At 37.2% G+C, this 10,396-nt stretch overlaps 1 non-coding gene across 1 annotated transcript; it reads right to left on the bottom strand.

Moving 5' to 3' along the window:
* Positions 1–9,766: 9,766 nt before the first annotated feature.
* LOC142427199 (small Cajal body-specific RNA 2) lies at positions 9,767–10,170 on the bottom strand. The gene has a single exon (XR_012780010.1).
* Between the last annotated feature and the right edge of the window lie 226 nt (positions 10,171–10,396).

Below are 10,396 nucleotides of genomic sequence, written 5' to 3'. Positions count from 1 at the left end.
GAAGATCACAGGCCAGTGGGTGGAAGGTCTTGTGGATCCAGTGGTGTAAGCATGTCAGCGCTGGTGTGGGTCTCAATGTGGTTCCTCGGGCTCTATCAGGTTCATTGTCAGTAATGTCTCACAAGGAGTCAGCCTTGTCAGTAGAGAGTCTCCAAGGGAGTGAGGAGTGAGAGAGAGAGAGAGAGAGAGAGAGAGAGAGAGAGAGAGAGCCCAGCCTCCAAGAGGAAATACTGGAGATCTCATTAGAAGAAGGCCATGCCCACACAGAGGCCTCACTGGCTATATCAAGACTGACAGACTAGACTCCACCCCTCAAATTGACACCAGATTGTGTAACTACCAGGAAACTAGGGTTGATGAACCTATAGCAAGTAGAATAAAGGATTCTGGCATGTATGGCGGCGGGGGGTGGGCACAAAAGGGAGCTGATGTCAAAGATTTCAAGAAGGAAAATAATGTTTTGAAATGATTTGTGGCAGCAATTGTACAACACTGCTTGACATGAATGAATGGTGGAATGATATGATATCTGTATTAACTAACAATAAAAAATTTTTAATGTACAAAGTACATAAATAGACAATTAACAAAATATGGCACTCGAATGGCTAACAAATATATAAGTAAATGCTCATGGTCACTAGTCATCCAGGAGATGCAAACCAAAACAAAGATATGTTGCATCCACAACAATAGTCCAATTAAAAGAAAAGAGAACAACAAATTCTGGAGATGGTATAGAAATATACTAAAGTATATGCATATATTAGAAATATTACACACTGCTAGGAAGTTTGTAAATATAAACAACCATTGTGGAAAGTGATCTAGCTGTAGCTAAATGAACAGGCAGTAGAAATCCCATACAAAGCAGCAATACCTTTGCTGGGCATGGAACCCAAAATATGAGACAGAACATGACAGACAGATGTACACTCTCCCATGTTCATTTAAGAACAGTCCACAAAAGCAATAAGCTGAAAACAACCCAAATGCCCATTAGTAGAAGAATGGGGAAAAAACCTGGTGCACCCACACAATTGAATATTATGCAACCCTGCAAAACAGGGGTGAAACAACTCATGTCATGAAGAAAACTGCAAACCACTGTGCTGAGTGAAGTTAGTCAATCACAAAAGGGAGAATATTGTATGAGTCTACTACTATAAGGATGTACACCAGTGGAACTCAACTGTGGATCATGACCTCTTTGGGGGTTGAACGACCCTTTCACAGGGGTCACCCAATTCATAGCAGTAGCAAAATAACAGTTATGAAATAGCAGAAAAATAGTTTTATGGTTGGGGGTTCACCACAACATGAAGAACTGAATTAAAGGGCCGCGGCATTAGGAAGGTTGAGAAGCAATGATATACACAAAGATGAAGGCAGGCTTCTGCTTCCAGGTCATGTAATCTAATATGGTCTCCCAAACAATGAAGTAGAGAACCGTGCCTAGCATGACTGAGCCATCTATCACCCTCTATATGTACAGCTTCATTAAACACTTCAACAGAGGAGGTTTCCCCACCGCTGGGTTCAGTTTTTAAATATATGGGCATAGGGAGAAGACCATGTCATCATTGCCATACAAAATCATGCTAAAGGCATTCCAAATCAACAGATGCTCCGACCCCAGTGATTTCCAAGGCACCTTATTGGACATTCAAGTCAACATGGATATGGGGTGGAAAGAGGTATGTATGTCTTGGAAAAGGCAATGACATTTCTATGGGCAGGTAAATGGGGAGAAGCAAGCTCCCATCTAGAAAAAAATGTTTAGCAATACTTAGATATACCCAAAGAGGAGCGTATGGCCGGTACTATGTACCTAATTGCATGTCAATACTTATATATACCCAAAGAGGAGAATATGGCTGGTACTATGCTCTAATTTCATGTTTTGATCTAGGTTCTAGCTTGCCCTTGGTGACTTAAGCCATGTGGTATAGACTACTGGGACTTTAGACTTTGTTTTTTTTAAAACACACAAGCCTTCATAAGCCACATCACAAGGATCTGATGTGGAAACCCCACTAAGTGAACTGCGATTTATCTCTCTGTCTTACCTTGTAGTCCTTGGACTCAAGGTTGAAATTTCCTTCTGTGAAAAGAAGCAGATGACTGTCATCCCAAGGTTATAGAACTGGTGATCATTGTATTTTCAGTAGGATTTCTTTCCTTGAAGATTCCTAATAAATGGTGGCCCAGACAACCACATACTTACTATTTTAATGCCCTCTTGCTTTATTATGACAAGTAAACTGGTTGGCATGGTTCTGTCTTTGTCAATGAATGCTATTTAAAGTTTTACCATATCGCCAGTCCCCATTGCTTGTGTAAATAATGTACAGACACTTAAGAGCTGTATCTGTACAAGTCAACAATTCATGTATTTTTGTTCATATCTAGTTTAACCATATAGATTTTTCCATTGCTCAACAGTGTTTTAAATTCTATACCATTGGATAAATAGACACTATCAATAGAATCAATTGCCTATAGCCCAGGGGAATGGTTGATAATGTTGCCTAACATAAAATGATAATGGCATTCTTGAACTGAAGAAGAGAAATATATAAACATAAATATATGAATGGATTTGGGGCTCACACTTAACTCTAGCCCCACTCCAAGAACAATTCATTTTGGTTGATGCTCACTGTCAGGAAAAAGTCACTGAAGTAATGAATGTTATAGCAAAGTGTGGAGAAGAAACTAGATGGTGCCTTAGCAGTCCAGTATATTTTATATTTCATGAACAGACTACTTCAAAAAGACTCCCAATTGTCATGCTCCTTGGGAGAATTTTTGAGTGGGGTGTGTATGCGTGTGTCTGTGTGCATGCTCATGCACAGTTGGAAGACAGTTCAACTTAATGATTGAGAGAGAAAGCCCAGATTCTTCAAACTTGGTGTGACACAATCTCTGCACTCTTCTACTACACATATACTGTATGACTTGGGTTTGACTTTCCCCATACGTCGGAAAGCACTCAAACACCTGGCCACAGCAGTGTGTTCCAGCATACTAACAATTGTAATAAAGGCAATAGTTAGTCCTAATTCAGATGGTGCCACCATGGTGCAGAGTTGACTCCCGGGCAACTAACAACAGCAGGAAACCATTGGGTAGCACCTAAGTGACCCCAGGTAAATACCAAAGGAACCCTCCCGCCCATTGCCCAGGGTTTCATTAATGAACAGAGGGTTTATTTTATGTGCCCTGCCTGCCGAAGCAGACTAGGGCATTGCCCTGTTGAAGAAGTTTGGGCAGGCTGACTGCAGAACCGTGCCCTCCCCAAGGTGCCAGGCTGTGCCTTCATCTCCTCAACAATGTACTACCTGCGGGGTCCAGAGAGCTGTGTGTCCGCACTCATCAGGGCCAATAAATCCCAAACAGGTGACCTGGTAAACACACTATGGTATACATGCGAAAAAATTAGAAGAAATTAAAATCACGTGCACACAATGTATGATAATTAGTGAAGTTCGGGCATAAGATGTGGTTTCATTATGTCCATTCTCTTGTAATATTGAATCATCGCCAATAGAGAAGCTAGAGAACACGTGGTACTGTATCTTGCAGCGGCACGTGCACTGAGGTGATCTGGAAGCAAAAAGTGTATCACTCAGTGAACTTACCTTTAAGTTCAACCACAACAGCAGCAACAAATGTGTTCCAGAGTTCTCCCCACTCAAGGGCAGAAGTCTAACTGCACATTTGACTTTTATGATCTTTCCTATGTCCTCAATTCTGTTATATATGCTTTCTGTTCATCTTTTCATAGTTTAGCCCTGTGCAAATACAGGCTAGCTTATTGCTTTTGTGGACTGTTCTTAAATGAACATGGGAGAGTGTACATCTGTCTGTCATGTTCTGTCTCATATTTTCACTGTTCTCCAAATTGATATGTGTGGTTTCAACACCACAGTTTCCTCTTTTCTCAGAAAGTAAGCCTGAATTTGGTGCTGCTGACATTTTAATGTCTGAAAATAATTAACTGATTTTTTTCTAACCATTTTCATTGCATATAGTAAAAAAGCTAATTCCCTAGGTAGTTCCAATGTTACTACATATAAGCAATTCAAAACCAAACCCACCGTCATTGAGTCAAAAACATAAGCACTAGGAGGAAATTCCAGATTAGTTTTTAAACTATTTTCTAACATTAGTTAATGTCTTGAATTTGGGCATATCATATGAATTTCAATTTCTCCATTTATAAAATGATCCAAAAGTCCCTTTCTCAAATCATTTTCTATTATCATTTAAATGAGGATTTCTTTCCCAACCAAATACCACTCTACAATATTTGGAAATATAATCAACCTTTGATAGACTAAATAATCATTTTTAATATATTTAATTGAGCAATTCTAAGCCTGAGGTTAAGCTACAATATATGTGAGTTATATTGACATCCATATTTTAAAATGTGTCATAAGCAATTCTGGCACAGGAATTTATTCTGTTAATAGAAATAATGTTTCACAAAGTTAAATTGTCAATAAGAATGCTTAAAACATCACCACATATTATAGCATTATAATATAAGTTGAGAGAACTATGAAGTCCTACAGTATAATGATATATCTGACAGAAAATACATTTTTCTATGAATCTTCTCACCAACACAAAAGATTTCTATAAACAAAGATCACCTCTCTTGTTCTTTGGTTAGAAATTAATATAAATTTGAGCAAAATTATTAGTTTGCTCTGACAATCTAAATACATACTTTAACAAAAAAAATAGCACTTAACCAATGTTTTTCTTAAATCAAATTTATTTCAAATGCAATTATCCAACTAGAGTTGTTTGGGATGATTAAATTTCTGCTTCTGAGTTATAAGCCCAAAAGGTGGAAAAAGGATCTCAGCGACAAATGAATGCTAAATTATAGACTATCAAATTTTGAACCTTAATATGTTGAATCTTGCTGTGCTGAAAATACTTCTTTCCCACTTGATTGATGTGTAGCTTATTTTGATTGTGTAGGATCCGGTGGGTGTACTGTGCTAAGCACCATGGTAGATATAAGATATATAATAATTAGCTCCTGTCCTCAAGTAGTTATAATTTCATTAATAACAATAATAAAAAGGGCTTGCTTGCTAGAAAATTTGCATATTAGACAGCAGATGTCTTAGGAAATAGCATGTGTAATGTCAAATATGTAGTAGAAGAAACAAGTGCTATATCTCTGACATTTTTATCTACAGCTAATAACTTGACCTTGAGTTTCCTCAAATTGTTAACCCTATGGCCTTCATTTCTCTTTCATGCCGCATACTCCCATTGGCAGGCTATCAACGTTTGGAACTTTTCTACTCACTTTCATTTGATTTTGAAGCACAAACACTCTGTTTTTGTCTTTATTACAACTTCACTGCCTCACTAACCTTTCAGTTCCTTCTTGGCTACACTCATTTCTCTGTTGTATCTGAATCTCAGATACAGTAAGTTAGTCTATTTGAAGACAATCTTTCTAGTTACTTATGTGGGCTCAGAAACAGATGCTTTTACTTCTACTTAAGTTTGCTACTAACACACACACACACACACACACACACAGAGCAAATACAGTGGCTAATCCCCAGCTAACCCATTAGAGTAATGGATGCTCAGAAAAAGAGTCACGCAAAACTTATAAGCAACAAATGTAAAAGTCAAGGACATGTAGCATCTTGCTTGAAAGCAATGTCACTTTGATGCTTTGTTTAAGCATCCCACCAGCTGGACTTCTTCAGTTTGCTAGCCATCCACTTCTTTCTCTAATAAATATGTTTTGAAGCCTTTCTCTGCCTGACTAAATTAGGAGATATTTAACTGTAAGTGGGTAAGAAAAAAATCAAGCAAGTAAAAATCTTTTCTTTTACTTGATTGGAAGATTCTTGAGGGTAGGGACCAGATCTACTGGTATGTGGTGACTGGTATACAATACCTCATAAGAAAACAACTTTTAAACATAAAACAAGTCAGTTTGCCTTTAACTCAATGTGTTGCTCATAGGGCCTTTTTTTGTCTTGAAACTCCTTTGATGTATGAACTGACTCCTTGTCTCTCCCCAACTTCCTCTCTCACCAAGCTGTCTCTTAATACCAAACTGAAAAAACAAACAAACAAAAAACCGCACTGCCATCAAGTTGATTATAATTTATAGTGACTCTAAATAAGATTTCCTAGGCTATAAATCCTTATAAGGACAGACAGTCTTCCCTTTCTCCCATGATGTGGCTGCTGGATTTGAACCATTTACCTTGAGGTTAGAGGTTCAGTGCTTGCCCAACAGTACTTCCAAGCCTCTTCTGTTTCCTCTTATCTATTCTGAAGCCACAGAGGTCTCAATTATGTTTCTGGAACCTTCAAAGTCATACCCTAGCGATTGTTTCTTCTCTTGACTCAAATATTCTACCTATAGCAATTTGCTTTTGATAGAAATTTCACTTTTGACTAATTCTTTTCCATCGCATCTTAGATACAATATAACATCCTCATAAAGGATGAAGAAGAATTGGTGCATTTGAATTATGATGATGGTGCCAGAACACTGGATGTACCATAAGCTTCTAAAAGAACACACACGTCTTTGGGAAGAAGTTCAGCCAGAATACTCCTTAGAAGCAAGGATGACGAACGTTCATCCCAAGTACTTTGAACATGAAATGAGAAGCTGTAAGCCTCTGAAAGAGGCATCAGACTTTCCAGTAGAGCGACAGTTGACAAGAGAGATTGATATGGTCACCACAAGATGAGATCGAACATAGTAACATGTGTGAGGATGGTGCAGGACCAGATCATAATTCTATCTGTTATACATTAGGGGCATATGAGTTAGAAATGGATGAAAGTCAATTAACAGCAACAATGAACAGCAACATCACTGACTGATGTTAAAAGGAGCCGCACGTCTAAACTCTGTGATATTACCCTATTTTTAAATGACATTTTTGCAACCTACCATTTTGTTTCTTCGGTTCTTTATTTTTTGCTATTTTCCCCACCAGAAAAACAACCCTCAGAGATCAGTTATTTTTATTTTCTTATTCTATCCATCACAAGTGTAGTGCTGGTACATCCAGAACATGATACTGTTACAGTTTTCAGAGAAGGAAGAAGTGAATGAACAATTATCACCAGTAGGAGGGAATTTGAAAAATTGTGGAAAATGCTTTAGAACAAAGAGTAGGATCCAAAATCAAAAACAAATCCACTGACATCAAATTTTATTCCAACTCATAATATTCCTATAGGGTGTAAGAGAATTTCTCCTTAGGGTTATGAGGCTGCAAATGTTTAGATCAGACTGATGGGTTTGAGTCACTGACCTTGTGGTTAGCAGCCCAATGCTAAACTCACTGCACGAACAAGTTTTCTTAAATAGGGCTCTGGAAGAAATCAATAGCAATCAAAACATAGATAAATAAGAGGATACAGTTGATTTAGACAAAGTAAAGAAGTATAAGTAAAGAACTTAGAGAAGAAAATTTGGAGGAATATTTTGGTTGGGAGCCCAGTCTGTAACTGCTAACATGTGAAAAATGCCCCCGAAAATAACATACAGTCTTATTTTGAGGAGCCCTCAGATTCTATTGATTACAGGTTTATGTATTTACATGTTAGGTACATATAACCACAAAGTCTGCATTTCTAAGTCACTAACTGCTCTACTCAGAAACCCACAGAGGCAGTTCTACCCTGTTCTACAGGGTGTCATGAGTTGTCATTCACTTGATATCAAGGTTTTAAGTCTTATTTTTCTTCTGTTTTATCAAATAGAATAACCATAGCCAAGACATTTTGTTCATTTGTATTTTTATTGTTGAAGATCAGACAACTGCAAATTCACAGAATAAAGGATCACATTCTATATTTCATTCACTAAGTAAACTGTATGCATAATTGACCTGCTGAAAAATCAGTAAGGCAACCCACATAGCTGAAAACTGCAGAACGTCTAACCTGTAGCTGATTACTTGTTGAATATATAAGTAAAATAACTGTAGCTTTTGAATATCCTAGATTAAATAGCCTCTGCATATGTCTAACTTTAGGAATTTAAAAAGAAATTTACCATAATGAGGGCTCAAAGTGTTCAAAGCTAGAAAAGATAAAAACTTTAACTTATAGAATTATTAATGAGCAAAGAGTGAATTTCCTTCAGTTATAGTGGAAGAATCCATCTAGTATTGGGTTCATACCAATATACCATTTTTAAAAGTTTGTGTTGATACTTTGTTTTTGATAATTACCCTGATTGTAGTTCATTAGAGTTCTTGAATTTATCGATTAATTTCTTTGATTTGATTTCTTACAACAAATTTGGAAAATGTTAGGCTATTATTTCTTCATTCTACTACTCTGCCCCATAATCTTACTCTAGTCCATGAGGAATTCCATTTACTCACATAGTGGATTTTAAATTTTATCCTATAAGTTAATGAGGCTCTATTATTATTTTTTAGTTATGTTGTTTAGATTGGAAAATATTTATTGACATACACCAATTTATCAAGTATTTCCTATTATTAATTTGGTGTTAGGTCATTAAATAAGTTTAAATCATCAATGGTACATTTTCCATTTCTAAATGTCCTCTTAAATAATATTTCATAATTTTTATTTTAATGTGGACTTAACTAACTTTTAATTCAGTATAAGTCTATTGTTCTTACTTCATTGTGAATCGTTTTCATGTCTGTTTAAATTCCTGACTCAATTTTCAATATTTGGGTTACCTCTGTGCATATCTTTTGAAGGGTCTTTTTTATTATGTTTTATTTTCTGTTGAGAGAGTTAAATTTTTCCTGGTTTTAATTTAATGATGGCTTTTATTCTAGATATTAATTCTTGAAAACATTGTAGACGTTTTCATTTGAATAATTTTGGATTTTTATTTGATTATGTAATAAGCTTAGTTGGGTTCAAAGTTGCAGTTAACATCTCAAGTTCCTTATAATTAAGTAGGAAGCTTGCAGACTATCCACATAAAAGTGAGTCAAAAGTCCAGCAGAAATTCGGCAGCATTTCAGTACAGAATTCGAGGATTTTTCCCTTGTTGTAACTCTCCCATCCACCTTTCGGCAGCTTTGATACATCAACTTCTGTCTTCTGATTCTTAAGTCCAGAAAAATGTTAGATCTCCTTAAAGACTGGGGTCAGAAGAGTACACAATGCATAGCCTTACCTCAGATTAGCATCTGCATAAATTTCAAGTTCATCTTGTGGGGTCCTCTCCCCCAAATAACAGTATATCTTCAGAGTCTGGCTAGAGATGCTAATTTTCCATAAAGTTAAATTAGATGTATATATGATTCCAGTAATTTTGTCTTGAGTTCATATTTATTATCTTCATAAAGATTGCTGGGCTAGAAGTTTATGCCTACAATAGGTCAATTTTGTTCCCATATCTTGATTTTTTTTTAATTCTGAAGATAAATAGTGTATCACAAAAAAAAGCACATTTCTTTGAGTATTTTCTGGAAAATAGGGAACAAAAGGTGCACACTTTTTATTAACAATAGTGGTTTTTCATATTCTAAATATTAGAGATCTGTTTCCTGCCATGAATACCTCGAGTGTGTTGCTATATTTTTCAAAAAGTTATTATTTCTCCATTAGGTCTATTAACAAATGACTTACATTGGTTGGGAAAGACTTAAATATGAAAAGCATGTGACTCGTTGCCTCAAAGACTCCAGCAACTCCGTGACAGCAATGCAAAGTCTTTCTTTTCTTTCTTTTTTTTTTTTTTCTTTTTTTTTCAGATCAGAATCGCCTCGATAATCAGCGGCCCAGGACAAGCCCGGCCTCGTCTATCTGATCAATTCATCATCTCTGAGCGCCGGGCCCGTCGGACCAGCTCCGGGACCTCGGGGACCACAGCGTTGCCGCCGCCCAACAGGCCTTGCTGCACAGCGCCCCGGAGGGCTTCGCAGGAGGGGATCATTTCATTTCGGGTGGGCCCGGCGGGGCTGGGGTCCGGCCCGATCAAATAAGATCAAGGTGTAGGTGGGGAGAGGGGCGCGGGGGCGGGCTCACACACTCGTCTGGCACTCCCCACACGCGCCCACTCACACACAGACACACGCACACACTCGGGCCACACACGCCTTCCACGAGACACACACACAAACCCGACCCCGCGCCACTCTCCCGCTAAAGTTATTTTCATACAATGTTTTTACTTAAATATTTACTGATATTTTTACAACCAAGAAAATGATACTGCCTGTAATCCATTTTTCTTTTTTTTAATTACATTTTTATATTCCAAAGTTACAGAATGATGAGTGCACATTATGAGTTAGTCGCTTTCCAACTTCTATTTAATTAATGATGCTATTCTGAAGACACCAATGCAGTGATACCCGTAACTCAAATAGCTTTGAAA

Source organism: Tenrec ecaudatus, chromosome 14, assembly GCF_050624435.1.
Source record: "Tenrec ecaudatus isolate mTenEca1 chromosome 14, mTenEca1.hap1, whole genome shotgun sequence".
In the NCBI taxonomy this organism is placed as follows: Eukaryota; Metazoa; Chordata; class Mammalia; order Afrosoricida; family Tenrecidae; genus Tenrec; species Tenrec ecaudatus.
The sequence above is the reverse complement of the archived record's forward strand: the minus strand, read 5'-3'. Positions and strand labels throughout refer to the sequence as shown.